Here is a 19,532-nt window from a genome sequence, read left to right on the forward strand (position 1 = left end):
TGGCTGAATGGTCTGTTTTGGAAACCATTCTTAGTTTTTCCTCACAGGCCACTTGGACAAGTCTATCTGGCTGACATGATACCAATTCAATCAATTAGTTATTGGTAATGAGTTCTTACTGTATGCAGAGAGCTGTACTAAGTGCTTAGGAGACTACAAAACAGAGTTCATAAGGAGTTTACGGTCTAGAGGGGTTATTATTATTATTGTTTTCTGATTATGATGTTGATTAATAAGCCTGTTGGGGACTGATCCAGTGGGATACTTCCCAAATTGTTCCCCCTCAACCCCTAGGGTATTGCTGTATCTCTATTATATTACATGCAATATTAGTTGTTATTGCCTCCATTGTCATTTTTTTTAAAGGGTATTCAAGTGCTTACTATGTGCCAGGTGCTGCGTTAAGTTGCAAGATAATCAGGTTGGACTGGTCAATGTCCCACATAGGGCTTACAGTATTAATCCCCATTTTACAACTGAGGTAACTGAGGCACACAAGTGAAGTGAGTTTCCCAAGGTTACACAGCGGACAAGTGGCAGAGCCAGGATATGAACCCAGATCTTATGACTCCAAGGCCTGTGGTCTTTCCACCAGGGCACACTGCTTCTCCTCAATAAATTGCACTGTACTTCACCTCTTAGTTGCTGTAGCTTATTAATGTGTAGGAAGTGTCAGGCTGAGGGAGGTCACTGAAGTCATTTGGTGGTTCTGGGGCAGCTCTTGAATTCCTATTAATCTTGTGTCAGGAATCTTTGTGACTCTTAACTTTAGCTTCATTTCTGTGGCTCACTGCAGCTTTAGATATAATTGAGAACACATTTACTTTTGAGACTGCTTATTGATGGGTAATTTCAGCAGAGTTCCAGAACAAAGCCAACTTCAAGTTACAAAGAGTGAAAATCTTTACCAAAACTGGTAAAGATAGTTTCAAGAGGTCTTCTGTTCCCAGGAGTTAGTGTCTTAAGGTGGATTCTTTCCCTGGGAAAGGCTTGAAAGTGAAAATCAAGTTAAGCTTTACTGAAATCACATCTCCTCCAGGAAGCTTCCCTGACTCATCTCATACCTGCACACCCTATTTTCTTCTTTTATGTTACCTAGGCATTTGAGTGGCCTAGGTAAAAGCCTAGTTACCTAGGCATTTGGTAGAGCACGTGCCTAAGAATAAGATGACCTGAGTTTTAATCATGGCTCTGACACATGCCTGCTGTGTGACCTTGGACAAGTCACGGAACTTCTCTGTGCCTCCGTTTCCTCATCTGTAAAATGACGATTCAGTACCAGTCCTCCGTCTTATTTAAACTGTAAGCCCCAGATGAGGGACATGGTCTGAGTCTGACCTGATTCTCTTGTATTTACTCCACCACTTAGTACAATCCTTGGAACAAAATAAGTGCTTAAAAATGCAAAATTATTTCTTCCAGTGTTCAGGAGATTGAGCCTCCCAGTAGCCCCGGTTTACTCCTTTAGTTTGTATTTCTGCTCTTTACCTTCTCCACGCTCCTCTTTGCTCCCTTGCTTCCACAGTGGGATAGTCCAAATGGCCATGGTGACTTGGAAAATGCAGGCCTCTTTGGGGTGAGGTGAGGGAGTGGTAGGTATTTCTGGAGGGGCAACAAAGTTTCAATCTGTTCCTGGTAAAACTGTTAAAAGTCCTGTATAAATTCCTTGGGGGAGGAGGAAGATCCTGGGCCTCAATTTAATGCAACTGATATTACTGAGAGTGAGTTTTGACCACTGTTCAGCAGGAACAGAATGTACAGACTTGGCTGTGTATAGGCCCAGGGAGGTATCGTGGTGACTCTTACCCTACACAAGGTCAAGCTTCAGTCCATAGGCAGCCCTCCATGGTGTAGAGCTCAGTTTCCTTCATGCTGATGCCGACGCCGAGGTGGTGTGTGGTCAGGCCCTGAAGTGGGGAAAATTGCAAGTCAGGGTGACTGTTTCCTTCATCAGAAATAGTTGGGGGAAAAAAAAAAGTCATGCAACCCTCCCTGGTGTCTCTGGAGATCAGATAACCTGCCTCTCTTTGAACTTAGCCCCCTTCTCTCAGCTCCTATCACTGCCATTTTAAAAACTGTGTCCTCATTTCCCCTGGTTCGTGTGTGTGTGTGTGTGTGTTTCCCCCTCCCTTCTCTCACCCAGCTCTGCTTTGGGGACTTTATTTTCCTGGTTTGCTGCCAGGCTGATTGCTTCTCCAGCTGTAGCCCCTAGGACTGTGGAGACTGGTTATGGATAATGGAAACTGGAAGAGAATAATAATAATAATGGTAATGATGATATTTAAGTGCTTACTATGTGCCAGGCACTGTACTAAGAATGGTCATGGCCCTCTCCTTTCCCCATTTTACTCTGGCCTAGCCTGGTCTGGTCCTTGCAGGGAAGAAGCCAGAGGACCATGGTATAGGGAAGAGAAAACTCAAACAGCGGAGCCAGTTTGGGAAGGAGAGGGGCTGCTGGGAAAGAGAGGTCAGGGTGGAGAGAAGGACAGATTTGGGGTTCATGGGAATTGTGAAGCAGCAGGGCCTAGTGGCTAGAGCATGGGCCAGAGAGTCAGAAGAACCTGGGTTCTAATCCTGGCTCTGCCACTTATCTGCTGTCACCTTGGGTAAGTCACTTCTCTTTGTGCCTCAGTTACTTCATCTGTAAAGTGGGGATTTAAACTGTAAGCCCCATGTGGAACAGAGTCTGTGTTCAACCTGATTACCTTTTACCTACCCCAGCACTTAAAAAAAAAAAAAAAAAAAAGCACCTGCCACGTGAGGGAAGGGAAGGAGAGAACTTTAAAATCCGACCAGGAGGGCAGAGGAAAAAGTATAAAGTTCAGTGGGTAGCCACAGAATGAGTGAGAGGGTAAGCTTACCTAATGAATCAATGGTACTTATTGAGTGCTTACTGTGTGCAGTAAGTAGTAAGCACTTGAGAGAGTACAGTACAGCAGAGTTGGTAGGCACCTTCCCTGCCTTGAGAAACAACATGGCCTAGTGGAAAGACCACAGGCCTGGAAGTCAGAGGACCTGGGTTCAAATCCCTACTCTACTACTTGTTGGCTGCATTATCTTGGGCAAGTCACTTAACTTCTCTTTGCCTGATATGTTATCTGTAAAACAGGGATTAAGACTGTGAGCTCCAGGTGGGACATGGACTGTGTCAACCTGATTAACGTATAGCTACCCCAGTGCTTAGGACAGTGGCCAGAAAATAGTAACACTTTAGCAAATACCATAAAAAAGGCATTCACGGTCAAGAGAAGGAGCTTACTGGCCAGTCAGCTTCACCAAGGAGGGTTGACGTGACTTTGTTTTTACTGCCAATGAAGAAAAGTCAGGCCTGCGGCTGCATCAAAGAGTTTAGCTTTTACCATAGTGACCATCTGGATAGCACTGCTCCAGGTGCACCAGAACAACTGGTGTTGATCCACGAGCATTTCCAGCTCGGCCTGAGACAGTCACAGGTCAGCTTCCTTGGAGGTGGGCCTTGCCTTGCCTGACCAGTACTCAAAAGTCCCTTCCAGGAAAGCAGTGAGAAAATAGGAAGTGGACATTAGTAATTTTTCCTCCATAGCTCTGAAATATGCTAGAGGGCTCCCATAGGTATGGATGGACATGGAAGGGAGAAAGAGGAGCTCACCCAGTATGAGATCTCCCTGAGTTGCTGCAACCTCCTGATTAACTCTGGCATAATTTTACTGCTGCTATTCTTAGTTTTATTAAATATTCACCTTCTGATTATTCTCCTTTGTGTCTGTCCTCCCCAACAGGAATTGTGAGCCCCTTACTGGCCAGGGTCTTAATCTTAGCTGAGTACTGTTGTCCATATTTTGTGAGAATAACTGGATATCAGTTGCAAAAAGAGACAGATTAACATACCATCAGGGCTTAAACTAGACAAGATCTCTGCTACTGCACTCTGTAAACTGCAATGGAAAAAAAGCCAAAAACTAAAATTAAAGGCTCAAGATCTCAATCATCCTTTCAGGTTTCTTAGGCCCTAATTTTTACAAGTGTCCTCTTGTGTAATAAATTTGGGAATTGGGACAGGAAATAACTGGTTTTAATAGCTTCTGTCATTAATCCCCAATTTTAGCACTTGTCTGACTGAATTTCTGCCCTAATAACTTTAAAAAACCAAAAAACTTGCTTTCCTTTCCAGTGAGTTGGCTAAGTGAGGAGGAGTTGACTATGTTGCTCCTATTATCCTTTAGGCTCTGTGGCATTGAGCCATGAGCTCAGCCATTTTTTCTGCCACACTAGCTGTTGGCATGTATACTGCCCAATTATAGAAGTGTAACTGGAGCTCCCAGCCTGTTGTCTTCCCTTACATAGCTACCGATCTCACTGACGGCTCAGTCATACCAGATTTTCTAGAGGTTAGGAGGAGGCTTTTCCAATAAAAGGATTCAGGGGGCTCTCTGCTGTAGAAACTGATGTGGTTTTTCCAAGTCACTGATGACAAGATTTGATTTTTCATTTGGAAAAGGATTACGATTGTGAATATTTTCTAGGTGGTGTTTTCTATCACTTCATTCTGGTCTGACTGCAAAATCTAATCCTGAAGCTGTTGTGAAATCTGGCCTTTATAAGTTTGTCATGCTTTGTGTTTACATTTTCAGGAATCCCTGAGAGACTTTCTAATTCAATCAGTCGATGGTATTTTGAGTGATTGCTGTGTGCAGAGCACTGTACTAAGTGCTGTGAAGAGTACACTACTCCAGAGTTGGTAAACAAGTTCCTTGCCTACAAAGAGTTTACAATTTAGATGAGAAGATAGACACTAACTTTAAGGAAATACAGATACATAAGTGCTGTGGGGCTAAAGGGAGGCTGGTGGGTGAATATCAAGTGCTTAAAGGGTACATTCTTTCAAACATGCTCATGTTTCCCTTATTCTTGGAAAATAAAAAATAAAATAAACTTCCCTTGACCCCAAGGCTCCCTCTAGTTATCGCCCCATTTTCCTCCTACCATTCCTCCCAGCTCCTTGAGAAAGATGTCTACACCTACTTCCTCCACTTCCTCTCCTTCAGTTCTCTCCTTGACCCTCTCCAGTCTGGCTCCTACCCCTTATCTTACCCACAGAAACTGCCCTTTTTAAGGTCCTCAATCAATCATATTTACTGAGCGTTTACTATGTTCACAGCACTGTACTAAGCATTTGGGAGGGTATTATAAATATAACAAAGTTGGTCTACATATTCCTTGCCCACAATGAATTTACAGTCTAGATAGGGAGACAGACATTAATATAAATAAATTATGGATATGTGTGTAAGTGCTGTAGGGCTGAGGGAAGGGTGAATAAATAGTGCAAATCAAGTATAAGGGTGACACAGAAGGGAGTGGGAGAAGAGGAAATGAGGGCTTAGTCAGAGAAGGGCTCTTGGAGGAGATGTGCTTTTAATAAGGTTTTGAAGGTGGCGTGGCTATTGCTACTAGGCTGTCTACTGATGCCTGTCCACTGCTTTATGAGAAGCAGCGTGGCTCAGTGGAAAGAGCCCGGGCTTTGGAGTCATAGGTCATGGGTTCGAATCCTGTCTCTGCCACTTGTCAGCTGTGTGACTGTGGGCAAGTCACTTAACTTCTCTGTGTTTGTTACCTCATCTGTAAAATGGGGATTAACTGTGAGCCTCACGTGGGACAACCTAATTACCCTGTATCTACCCCAGCGCTTAGAACAGTGCTCTGCACATAGTAAGCGCTTAACAAATACCAACATTATTACATTATTATTACTTGTTTTGTTGTCTGTCTCCCCCCTTCTAGACTGTGAGTCTGTTGTTGAGTAGGGATTGTCTCAAGCTGTTGCCACATTGTACATTCCAAGTGCTTAGTACAGCACACAGTAAGCACTCAATAAAAATGATTGAATGAATGAGGGCTTAGGGAAGGGCCTTGGAGGAAATGTGATTTTAAAAAGGCTTTGAAGGTGGGGAGAGTGGCGGTCTGTCCTATATACAGGGGGAGGGAGTTTGAGTTCAGAGGGAGGATGTGAGCAATTTTATGGGTATGAAACCATGCATTTTACCCAGAAGGGCTGTCCAAACTAAGATTAATTTTAAATCTGCTCAGAGAGGCTTTTGAATATGCTCAATGAGTTCTGGATTTTTTTTAAGAAACTAAGGCTGTGTCCTGCTATGAAAATTATTCACATATCAAATTATTTTAGGAGGAAAAATAGAAGCTTGAAGTGTCCAAATAGTTGACTGTAAACTCCTCGTGAGCTGGGAACATATCTACCACCTCAGTTGTTTACTTCCCCAAGTGTTTAGTACAGTGCTCTGCATATAGTAAGTTCTCAATGAATACTTCAATTGACTGATAATTGAAGCCACTGTGTATTGCTGTTGTATCCAGCTAACCTGCTTAGCATAGTAGGAGGCACCCAAATGCCAGCCAACTCTCTGGTCCTATACTGTAGATATGATCACTTGTTGGAGAAACAAATATGTTCCATGATTGTTAAATCTTTGAGGTGGATTTTATTTTGCATTCCTTTATTCACACACATCCATTATGAAGCTGAACCTTAGGGAGAGATTTAGAAGAAAGAGAATGGTTGGATTTGAAGTTCTGGAAGGTTGGTAATGAGATATGGAGTCAGGGAACATTGGGTTAATTTTTCACTCTATCACAATGTAGTTGGGTTTTCCATGATAAGCCTCAAATATTATGTTACTTGCTTCCCTGCATCTTCACAGAAGGGGAGTGTGTATGTGTTGACACAAGCAGGTGGATATTCATTTCACTGGGAAAAATAGAAATCAATCAGTGGAATTATTTGTGCACAGGGCACTATACTAGGAGTGTGGGAGATGTGTGAACATCTAAATTTTGGCTGGAAATAGATGCATGGGTATTTAACTGCTGAAATACTACAACTCTCTTGTAATTAGAGAGTGGATTTTTAGTGTCTTACCTGATTTAACACAGATTTTACCCTCAAATAATTTTTCTAAAGTATGATAAAATGTGGAAAAGCTAAATTTAAAAAATGCTTTTTCATTCATTCACTCATATTTATTGAGCAATTACTGTGTGCACAGCACTGAACTAAACACTTGGGAGGATACAATACAACAATCAACAATCCCATTCACTGCCCACAATGAGTTTACACTGTCAGAATGCACTTAATCACTATATTGACCCATCCAATTCCACCACAGTTAATTTGAATTGACAGTGCATTTGTATGACAGATTGTCAGCATCTCCACTGTTGTGAATAGAATCAATCAGTAAATGGTATTTGAGCACTTACTGTGTGTAGAACATTACACTAAGCACTTGGGATACAATAATGCAGAGATGGTAGACATTATTCCTTGCCCACAAGGAGCTTGCAGTCTACAAAAGAATTGACATATACTTTGTAGTTTGCTGTATGGAGGGCTTGGCCACTTTTCAATATCAACCCAGGGTTGTGTGTGGGGAGGGGAACGGTGATTTCTTTCCTTCCTTCCTTCCTAGTCTATAAAAGCTCTGGAGTTTCTTATGATAGCTGTCAGCTGGCTGACTTTGGCTTACCTCCTGAGTTCCCCTGCTCCTCACACCAACATACAGTCCTCAGAACAGAGATTTGGATATCTTTAGTTTTGGGAACTGGGGTTGGAATTCAATTGCCTTAAAAAACAACAAAAAAACCAGCTTACTTTAGTGGTAGATCATCTACCATCCATAATGGAATCGCTAGTTGAATGATGACTGAGTCTTGATCTGAGGCTTCAGGACCAAGAACCTACCCAAAGAAACAAGGAGTTTGTGCAGTGTCCACTGTCTCATCCCTGCCAATTATGTTTCTGCTGGGACAAAGAGTGCAGCAAAGAGTAATAAAAATAACTGTGGTAGTGGTTAAGCAATTACCATGTGCCAAGTACTGTTCTAAGTTCTAGGGTAGATACAATGTAATCAGATCTGACCCCATCCCTAGTCCATATAGGACCCACACGGCTAAGTGGGGAGGACAAATATTTAATCTACATTTTACAGATAAAGAAACACACCCAAAGAAGTTGTGACATGCCCAAGGTCCTACAGTCAGCAAGTGAGAGATCTGGTATGAGGACCCAGTCCTCTGACCCCCAGCTTCATGGGATTAGAAGGGAATTGGATGCCATAAATTGAAGTACTAGCAGTTTTTGCTTACAGGACCCATTTCATTCAGTTAATAATAATAATAATGTTGGTATTTGTTAAGCGCTTACTATGTGCAGAGCACTGTTCTAAGCGCTGGGGTAGACACAGGGGAATCAGGTTGTCCCACGTGGGGCTCACAGTCTTAATCCCCATTTTACAGATGAGGTAACTGAGGCACAGAGAAGCTAAGTGACTTGCCCACAGTCACACAGCTGACAAGTGGCCGAGCTGGGATTCGAACCCATGACCTCTGACTCCAAAGCCCGTGCTCTTTCCACTGAGCCACACTGCTTCGTATTTATTGAGCACTTACTATGTGCAGAGCACTGTACTAAGCACTTGGAATGTACAATTAGGCAATAGAGACAATTCCTGCCCAACAATGGGCTCACAGTCTAAATCATTTACAACTGGAGTGACCCCAGCAGAGCACAGAACTATCTTAGCCCCATGCACCAGTAGTTATTGTCTTGGTAGCCACTGCAGTTTTCACTGGCCAAGTTGACCAGCTATATTTCAGGATTTCTGCTGAGCCTGTCCACCTAGCAGAAGTCCTAGATAGTTCTTCAGCCAGAAGCCTTCACCCTTAGCCTAGCCATAGCAATTTCCCTATTTTCAGTTATTCATTCAGTGGTATTTATTGAGCTCCCACTGTGTGAAGAGTGCTGGGAAAAATATAATAAAGGATGAGTAAGACTTTTCCCCTGGCCTTCAAGGGGATGTCTCCCTATTGCCCCTACTCCCTTCCTCTGCTCTACCCCCTTTCCCTCCCCACAGCACTTGTATGTATGTTTACTGCTCTATTGATTAATGATGTACATTTATCTGTGGTTCTATTTATCTATTTTGATAAATACAAATTTTATACAAATACAAATACAAATAAATACAAAATTTATCTATTTTGATGGTAGTGATGCCCATCTATGTTTTATTTTGTTGTCTGCATCCCCCTTCTAGACTGTAAACCCATTGTTGGGTAGGGATTATCTCTGTCTGCTTCAGAATTGTACTTTCCAAGCACTTAGTACAGTGCTCTGCACACAAGTGCTCAATAAATACGAATGATTGAATGTCAAAAGGGGTTGGTGGAAAGATTGGTTACTGATACTAGGAAAGGTTATTTTGTCCTTATGTCTTCAAAGGGCAATGACCAACAATATAAGAACTCCAGAACATTGTGGATGACTTCGGACTTCTTGCCATTCAGACAGGACAGTCCAGAATCCAGTACTCATAACAATCACAGCTTTCCTAATGCTGCTTCCACTTTAATCTCTTCCAACCCTGATCTGGGATTGGAGGCCAATTTCTGCTAACACTGCTTCAGTCTCTCCCACCACTGTCCAGCAGGGTAGGGCTGGAGTGCCCAGATACTGTGGGGTCAGGGAGAAGTTGTCCATTTCCCAGGAGATGGGAGGACCAAGGCCATAATAGTAATAAGTGCATTAAACACCTACTATGTGACAAATACGAGTGCCGAGTGGTAGGGTAATTAAATCAAAGTCTCAGTCCCATACAGGACTGAGTCTAAAAGGGAGTCCAAGTATAATCGTAATAAATATGATTGAATGAATGAAGAGGAGGGAGAACATGTATCATATCCCCATTTTGCAGATGAAGTTGAGAAGGAGTGTGGTCTAATTGGAAGAGCACAGGCCTGGGACTCAGAAGGCCCTGGTTCTAATCCCAGTTCTTCCCCTGTCTGCTGTGCAACCATGGGCAAGTCAGTTCATTTCTCTGTGCATCAGTTACCGCAGCTGTAAAAAGGAGATTAAGGCTGTGAGCCCCACGTGAGACATAGACTGTGTCCAAAATGTTATCCTGTATCTAACCCAGTGCTTGGCACATAGTAAGCACTTAAATACCATTAAAAAGGAGGAAACGGAGGTCTAGAGAGGTTGTGACTTGCCCACCCACCCACAGCATTCACCCACAAGCAAGTAACAAAGGGACTAGAACCTGGGTTTCCTAAATCTCAATCTGGTGCTTTTTCTAACTGCCCAGGCTCCTTCAAGCCATGCACAACTGTCACTTCAAGTCAGGACTAGGGCCTCAATTTTCCTGAAAACCAGACCTGTACTCGTTTCACAGAACCAGTAATAGGACTGTATTGTTGTAAATACCTGGAAATGATGATAAAAGCATTTAAGCACTCTGTAAGTGCCAAACACTGTATTAAACAGTGGGAGAGATACAAGATAATCAGCTCCTACATGGGGCTCATGGTTTAAGAGGGAGCACAGTATTGAACCCCCAGTTTTGCAGATGAGGAAACCTACACACAGTGAAGTTAAGTAACTTGCTCAAGGTCACACAGCATACAAGTGGTGGAGCTGAGAACCCAAATCCTCTGATTCCCAGAACTGTGTTCCTTTCCACTAGGCCGAACTGCTTCCCATAACTAGAGGAGCCCTTCACTTTTGCAGTGCCATAAAGGAATACAAGAATTAAAAAAAAAAAAAAAAACCTGAAATGTTCACATTTTTATCTAAGTAAAAGAAAAATCCCAATTTATGGATTAAAAGAAATCCTGAATTATTGACTTATCTGTGATTCTTCTTAGAATTATTTACAGTTCCAAGTTGCTAAATCCAGGCTTCTTTCCAAAGAGTTGTTCCACTTCATAATCCTTGGAATGGGACTTTGTAAAGTTATAATGACCTGTACTAAGCCTTTTTTTTTCAGGCACTGATAGAAACAGGGGTATAAAACATTGTGAACCTTTGGCATAAATCTGTTAATTCCTGGGTCAGTCCATTCTGTCCAAATAAATAGACCAAAAAAGACCAGTGACATTTAATTGGCCAAAGAAGCACTCAGGAAAAATCTGTTTTGTATTTTTTGCTCTACATTGTATTTTAAATGGGTATCATTCAGTAACCTCATTTTGAGTGTCGTAGTTAAGCAGCCAGCTCCCAGTACTAACATTGTACTTGGATAGCAAAACGAAGCTGTGTTATTTTTGTCTGATGTTTGCCCTCCTATCAAAGATCTGAATGTAGAACTTGGCCACCTCCTGGGTTGAAATCAGATGCAGAATGAGAACACTCTGTCTTAATCTAACTTGACTGTATGAGTATTCTTCAAGATTCAGTGTAGTGAAATTGTTTTGAACTAACAATTTGGCAGACTCATGAAGTATGGCAGATTGAGATTATGCCAAACTTTGCATTTTGGGGTTTTGCATGTTGGTATCTGGAGCAGAGTTATTATACCATGTTTAACATTAACTAGCCATTAGTTTAACTTGTAAGTGGTTCATTTATGCTGGCTGACTTGGGGTTAATGTTGACATGCCATTATTTTTTTTGTCATTCATTCATGCAATTGTATTTATTGAGTACTTACTGTGTGTAGAACACTGTACTAAACTCTGGGGAGAGTATAATACAACAATAAACAGTCACAGTCCCTGACCATAATGAGTTTTCAGTCTGGGAGGGGAGACAGACTTATGTATGTAAGTATGGGGATGGGGGGGGGTGGTGGAAACAAAAGGAGCAAGTCAGGGCAATACAGAAAGGAGTGGGAGATAAGGAAAATTGGGGCTTAGTCTGGAAAGGCCTCTTGGAGGAAATGTCTTCAATAAGGCTTTGAAGCAGGGGAGAATAATGGTCTGGAAGGTTTGAGGAGGGAGGGTATTCCAAGACAGAGGCAGGACGTGGGCTAGGGGTCAGTGTTGATAGGCGAGATGGAGGCACAAGAGAAGGTTAGCACTCGAGGAGCAGTGTGTGGACTGGGTTGTAGAAGGAGAGAAGCGAGGTGACTTGGGTGGGGGCAAGGTAGTGGAGTTCTTTAAAACCAAAGGTGAAGAGTTTTCTTCAGGTGAAGAGGGGGATGAGCAACCACTGGAATTCTTTGAGGAGCAGTGTGACATGTCCTGAAGATTTTTGTAGAAAAAAATGATCCGGGCAGCAGAGAGAAGTATGGACTGGAGTATGGAGAGACAGGAGGCTGGGATGCAGTAATCTAGGATGGATAGGATGAGTGATTGCATTAGCATGATAGCAGTTTGGATGGAGAGGAAAGGTTGAACTTTAGTGATGAAGGGGGAACTTTAGCAATGTTGTGCATTTGGGATTGACAGGATTTAGTGATGGATTGAATATCTGGGTTGAATGAAAGAGAGGAGTCAAGGATAATTGTAAGGTTATAGGTTTGTGAGATGGGAAGGATGATGGTGCCGTCTACAGTGATGGGAAAGTCAGTGGGAGGACAGGGCTTGGGTGGAAAGATAAGCTCTGTTTGGGCATATTAAGTTTGAGGAGGTTGAAGGACATCAAGTAGGAGATGCTGGAAGGAGATGAAGGCAGGAGGAGATGCTGGAGAGGTAGATTTGTATATCATCCTCATAGAGGTGATAGTTGAAGCTGAGTTCTCTATAGGAGAGGGTGTAGATGGAGAATAGAAGGGGATACAGAACTAAGCTTTGAGTCACCCCCAAAGTCAAGGGGTGGGAGGCAGAGGAGGAGTCCATGAAGGAAACTGAGAATGAACAGCCAGAGAGATTAGAGGAGAAACGAGAGGATAGAGTCAATGAAGCCAAGATTGGATAACGTTGGATAGAGAGGCAGCGTGGCTCAGTGGAAAGAGCCCGGGCTTGGGAGCCAGAGGTCATGGTTTCGAATCCCGGCTCTGCCACTTGTCAGCTGTGTGACTGTGGGCAAGTCACTTAACTTCTCTGGGCCTCAGTTCCCTCATCTGTAAAATGGGAATGAAGACTGTGAGCCTCACGTGGGACAACCTGATGACCCTGTATCTCCCCCAGCGCTTAGAACAGTGCTCTGCACATAGTAAGTGCTTAACAAATACGAACATTATTATTATTATAACGTTTCCAGGAGGAGGAGGTTGTTGACAGTGTTGAAAGGATCTGAGGTTGAGGAGGATTAAGATGGAGTAGAGGTTGTTGGATTTGGCAAAAAAGAGATCACTGGTGACCTTTGAGAGGGTGGTTTCTGTGGAGTGGAGGGGGTCAAGGAGAGAATTTGAGGAGAGGTATCTGAGACAGGTGTAGGCAACTTGCTCAAGGAGTTTGGAGAGGATTGGTTGAAGGAAGATGGGGTCATAACTGGAGAGAGCCATAGGGTCAAGGTGTTTTTTTTTCGTTTTGTTTTGTTTTATGGATGGGGAGATATGGACATATTTGAAAGCAGTGGGGAAGAAGCCACTGAAAAGCGAATGGTTGAAGATTAATTCAATCATATTTGAGTGCTTAGTCTGTGCAGAGCAAGAGTTTGGAATGTACAATTCAGCAATAGAGACAATCCCTGCCTAATAACGGACTCACAGTCTAAAGGGGGGAGACAGCAAAACAGAACAAAACAAGTAGTCTGGCTTTATGGAGGGGGAAAAAGGGAGAGGGTGAGTTTTTTGATAAAGTGTGAAGGAATGGGGTCAGACATGCAGGTTCTTTTGAGAGGAGACAGGAGATTCTCTAGAGATACTGTTGGGAAGGATGTCTTAGTATAGCTCCTTCTCAATAGGCAGACAACTTAGGGGGTGAAGTGGGGTAAATCCATTTTAGATGGTGAAAGTGAAGCCCAGAAGAAAGTGATATGACCAAGATCATACTGACCAAGCAAAAATGAGGACACAGAATGAGACTTGCCTGTGCTTAAGTCATGGCTTTGTCATCCAGGGCACTTAAATCCCTGGTCTTCTCACACAATTTTTTAAATTATTCTCTATCCAGCATCCTGTCTGTATTGTTCCCTTTCCTTAAGCTGAATCTTGTGGTTCCAAACATGAAAATTCATCCAACCCTAAAAGAATGATCTAAAGACTAATTTTATCATTCAAAGCACCCACAAGGCCAGCTAACACCTCCTGATTTGATCTGCAAAGGGCTTATCGAACACTTGTAATAGCCATAGTAAGGTTAAAAATTGAACTATTATCAGAAGTTTAAAAATAAGGTTTGCTCTCTTTTTCCTTGACCCTAAATTAAACAGTCATTTCCATATATCTCATGTAGTCCTTAGCCTTGAGCTTTCTAAATTCTTGCTCTTTTTTAGGAATCAAGCAATCAATGGTACTTGAGTGCTCATGGTGTGCAGAGCACTGTACAAGGTTCTTGGGAGCATTCAATATGAGAGTTGATAGACACTTTCCCTGCCCACAGCAAGCTTACAATCTTGAGGGATGCTCTGCTCTTGTTGCTTGTAAAGTACTGGGAAGCAATGTGACTTAGTGGATAGAGCATGGGCCTGGGAGTCAGAAGGACCTGTGTTCTCATCCCAGTTCTGCCATATGTCTGCTACATGACTTTGGGCAAGTCACTTAGCTTTTCCGAGCCTCAGTTACCTCATCTGTAAAATGGAGTTTGAGTGTGAGCCCCATGGAGACAAGGACTATGTCCAAAATGATTAGCTTGTTTTTACCCCACTGCTTAGAAAGGTGCTTGGTTTATAGTAAGCACTTAACTAGTGCCATTATTATTATTAACTGCCCTGCTGTCTAAACTCATATGGGTCAGGGACTCTTGATTCTGTTATTTTCCAAGCTCCTAATAGAACTCCTTGCACAGTGTTTTGTGTTATGCTATCAATAATAATAATAATAACAATGTTGGTATTTATTAAGCACTTGTTCAGCACTGTTCTAAGCACTGGGGTAGGTACAGGGTAATCAGGTTTCCCATGTGAGGCTCACAGTCTTCACCCCCCTTTTACAGATGAGGTAACTGAGGCCCAGAGAAGTGAAGTGACTTGCCCACAGTCACACAGCTGACAAGTGACGGAGCCGGGATTCAAATCCATGACCTCTGTCTCCCAAGCCCGGGCTCTTTCCACTGAACCACGCTGCTTCTCTATCAAGTCATCTCCAACCCATAGTGACACCATGGACACATCTCTCCCAAAATATCCCTCCTTCCTCTGCAATAGTTCTGGTAGTGGATCCAGATAGTTTTCTTGGTAAAAATATAGAAGTGGCTTACCATTGCCTGCCTCTGTGTAGTAAACTTGAGTCTCTGCCCTCGACTCTCCCCCATGCTGCTCCTGCCCAGTACAAACGAGTTTTAAGTTGTAGCAGATTGCCTTCCACTTGCTAGCCATTGCCCAAGCTAGGAATGGAATGGGTATGCCTCTGCTTGATTCTCCCTCCCATAGTCAAGACTGGTAGAGTACTGAAAACTCTCAAGGTACAACCCTAAGGGGGGACCTTGCACAGTAAGTACTCAAATACCACAGATTCATCCCTCTAGAATCTAAGCTCCCTGTGGGTAGGGATTCTGTTGTACTGTGCTTTCCCAAGTGGTTAGTATAGTGCTTTGCACACAGTAAGTCCTCAAATTCATTGATTTTATTTATTCTTGAACGTGACATCCCCCATCTCCACAGTGAGTGCTTCAGGCTTCTGTTCAGGGATGGGCTCCCAGAAGTTTCTTTTTACTTCTATAGCACAAGCAAATAATCATCTGCTCCTTAAACCACTAACCTACCAAGTTCTATCTGGCCCTGCTCCAACCTGCCAGCACCCCATTCAGTTAGATTCATCATCTTGGATGGTGCTTACTGTGTGTAGGGTGAGTTCTCATTGGTGGAGACAAGAGTCTCTCTGTTGCTCAGAGCTCAGTAAAAAAAAAACAAAACACTGCATTTCTCTAGTACTATTCTGCATCACAGAAACTCTCCTCATCAAAAAGAATCTCCTTACTATTGTCTTTAAACACACAGTCAGCTTGCCTCCTTTTACCTTTTTATCATTGCTTACCTTCTCCAATCTAGCATGAACACCTAGCTCCTCTAACAACAGCCTACTCACTGTATCTTAATCTCATCTTTCTGTCTCCCCTCTCCGAGACTGTGAGCCTGTTGTTGGGTAGGGATTAGTTGCCGAATTGCACTTTCCAAGCACTTAGTACAGTGCTCTGCACACAGTAATTGCTCAGTAAATACGATTGAATGAATATAGCCACTGAGCCCCTCCCCATGTCCTCCCTCTTTTTATGACAGACGCTCTCTCTCCCCACCTTCAAAGCCTTATTAGAAGCACATCTCCAAGAGACCTCCCCCAACTAAGTTATCACTTCTTCTTCTCCCATTCCCTTCTGCATTGCCTTTGACTTTGGATTTGCACCCTATATTCACCCCTCCCTCAGGCCCATAACACTTCTGTACATATCTAATTTATATATATTAATGTCCATATCCCCCTCTAGACTGTAAGTCCTTTGTGGCCAGGGGACATGTCTACTGACTGTTATGTCATGCACTCCCAGACAATCGTTTTATTGAACTCTTAGTGTGTGTAGAGCACTATTGGTAGAGTTCAATATAACAAAATGAGACATATTTCCTTCCTATAACAAGCTTACAATCTAGAGGGGGAGAAAGACATTAAATAAATTACAGATATGTACATAAGTGCTGCGATGCTGGGTTGAAGAGCATGGTGGGGGGATGAATAAAGGGAACAAATCAGAGTGACAAAGAAGGGAGTAGGAAAAGAGGAAAGGAGGACTTAACTGGGGAAGGCCTCTTGGAGGAGATGTGCCTTCAATAAGGCTTTAAAGGAGAGGAGAGTAATTTTCCTTTGGATTTAAAGAGGGAGAAAATTCCAGATCGGGGCAGGATGTGGGTGAGAGGTCAGCAGCAAGATAGATGAGATGGAGTTACAGCAAGTTGTTTGGCACTAGAAGAGCGAAGTGTGTTGTCTGGGTTGTAGTTGGAGAGTAGCAAGGTGAGGTAGGAAGGGACAAGGTGATTAAGTTATTTAAAGCCAATGGTAAAGAGTTTCTTTATGGAGATGGATAGCAAACCACTTGAGGTTCTTGAGGAGTGGGGAAACATGGATAGAACTTTTTTTAGAAAAAATGATTTGGCCAGAAGAGTGAAATATGGACTGGAGTAGGTATGACAGTAGGCAGGGAGGTCAGCAAGGAGGCTGATACAGTAATCAAGGTGGGATGAAATAAGTGCTTTGATCAATGGGGTAGTAGTTTGGATGAAGAGGAAAGGGTGGATTTTAGCAAAGTGCTTAGTACTCCCAAGTACTTAGCACATAGCTATGCACACAGGAAAGCACTCAAACATGACTGATGGGGAAGTGAAAGGTGTCAGTTCTGATTGTAGGCCAGTGCATTTTCCCCCAGTTGAAATGAGCACAGCCACTTTGTAGCTGGAAGTGTTCCATTTCAATCTGATCTTGGACATGATTTGGGTGGAAAGGAGGTTGTCAGAATGCATTTGCATGCACCTGTTTCCATATGGAAACAGGCAAGCAAAAAACAGATCAGGGTTGAGTCTGAGGTGAGTTAAGTCATGTGGCCTAATGGAAAAAGCATATGCCTGAAAGTCAGAACCTCTGGGTTCTAATCTCAGCTCTGTCACTTGCCTGCTGTTATGACCTTGGACAAACCACTTAATTTCTCTTTGTCTCAATTTCTCATCTGTAAAATGGGGATTCAGCCTGTTCTTCCTCCTTCTTGGAATGAGCCCCACATGTGAGATAGGACCCATGCCCTATCTGATTCTCTCCTATCTACCCCAGTACTTGACCTATAGTAAGCACTTAATAAATTTTTTCTTATTATGATTACCATCGTGTCTTTCAGGTATCTGCATGCTTTGAGGGAATGTCTTTTGTATTTACTGAGCACTTACTGTGTGCAGAGTGTTGTGCTAAGCACCTGAGTACAATACAACAGAGTTGATAGACAAGTTCCCTGCCCACAGGGAGCTTACAGCCTAGATGGGGACTTAGTCTAGAAGGAGAGGTAGACATTAATATAAATAAATAGATATGCACATAAGTGATGTGGGGTTAAGGGAGGGGTGAGTAAGGGGTACAAATTCAAGTGTAAGGGTAACACAGAGGGAGTGGGATAAGAGGAAATGTGGGCTTGGTGGGGAAAGGCCTCTTGGAGGAGATGCTTTATTGCTACTGTTTTTGTCTGTCTCCCCTGATTAGACTGTAAACCCGTCAGTGAGCAGGGACTGTCTCTATCTGTTGCCGTTTTGTACATTCCAAGCGCTTAATACACTGCTCTGCACATAGTAAGTGCTCAATAAGTACTATTGAATGAATAAGGCCTTAAAGGTGGAGAAAGCGAGCATCTGTCAGGTATGAAGAGGAAGGGTATTACAAGCCATAGGCAGGGCATGGCCTAGGAGTTGGCGGGGAAATAAATGAGCTCTAGGTGCAATGAGTAGGTTGACATGAGTAGAGCAAAGTGTGTGGACTGGGTCGTAGTAGGAAATCAGGGAGGTAAGATAGGAAAGGGCAATGTGAATGAATGCTTTCCAGCCAATTGTAAGGAGTTTTTGTTATTGAGGTGGACTGGCAACCACTGGAGTTTCTTGAGGAGTGGGAAAACATGGACTGAGCACTTGAAGAAAAATGATCTGGGCATCAAAGGGAAGTACGCACTGGAGTGGGGAGAGGCAGGGAGGTAAGCAAGGAGGTTGATACAGTAATCAAGGTAGCATAAGATAAGTGCATAGATTAATGTGGTAGCAGTTTAAATGAAGAAGAAAAGATGGACTTTAGCAATCTTGTGAAGATTGAGCCAACAGGATTTGGTGACAGATTGAATATGTGTGTTCGAATTTCATTCAATCGTATTTATTGAGCTCTTACTGTGTGCAGAGCACTGTACTGAGCACTTAGAAAGTACAATTTGGCAATAAATAGAAACAATCTAGAAGGGGGGAGACATGCAACAAAACAAGTAGACTGGCATCAGCAGCATCAATTTAAATAAATAGAATTATAGAATAGAATATGTAATTATAGAATTACATTAGTAAAATAAAATAAATATGTACATATATACACAAATCGTCTGGGACGGGGGGTAGAGCAGAGGAAGGGAGTCAGGGCAATGGGGAGGGGAGGAGAAGCAGAGAAAAAGGGGGCTCAGTCTGGGAAGGCCTCCTGGAGGAGGTGAGCTTTCAGTAGGGCTTTGAAGGGGGGGAAGTGTGCTAGTTTGGCGGATGTGAGGAGGGAGGCATTCCAGGCCAGAGGTAGGAGGTGGGCCAGGGGTCAAAGGTGGGACAGGCGAGAAGGAGGCACAGTGAGGAGGTTAGCAGCAGAGGAGCAGAGTGTGCGGGCTAAGCTGTAGAAGGAAAGAAGGGAGGAAGGAAGAGCTTTGAGTTGAGGATAATGCCAAGGTTATGTACTTGTGAGACAAGGAGGATAGTGGTGCTGTCTACAGAGATGGGAAAGTCAGGAGGAAAATGGGGTTTGGGTGGGGAGCTGGGGAGTTCTGTCTTGGATATTTTAATTTTGAGGTATCAGTGGGATATCCATGTAAAGATGTCCTGAAGGCAGAGAAAGTACAAGACTTCAGAAGAGAGAGATTTTCATCCTAAATCCAACTTGTGGGGGCTTGAAATCTATCTGACACTTCTGCCTCAAGGGTGTACTGATTTATTTTTTCTCTAGATTGGC

The 19,532-nt window shown here is 43.0% G+C and overlaps 1 protein-coding gene and 1 non-coding gene across 3 annotated transcripts in view; one reads left to right on the forward strand and one right to left on the reverse strand.

Moving 5' to 3' along the window:
* LOC100088046 (elongin-A-like) overlaps positions 1–19,532 on the forward strand; it is a 69,247-nt gene that overhangs the window by 15,603 nt on the left and 34,112 nt on the right. The gene's annotated exons all lie outside the window — the stretch shown is intronic.
* LOC114816450 lies at positions 15,160–15,297 on the reverse strand. The gene has a single exon (XR_003764229.1). It is a non-coding gene; the product is annotated as a small nucleolar RNA SNORA7 (small nucleolar RNA).

Source organism: Ornithorhynchus anatinus, chromosome 1 (assembly GCF_004115215.2).
Source record: "Ornithorhynchus anatinus isolate Pmale09 chromosome 1, mOrnAna1.pri.v4, whole genome shotgun sequence".
NCBI lineage: Eukaryota > Metazoa > Chordata > Mammalia > Monotremata > Ornithorhynchidae > Ornithorhynchus > Ornithorhynchus anatinus.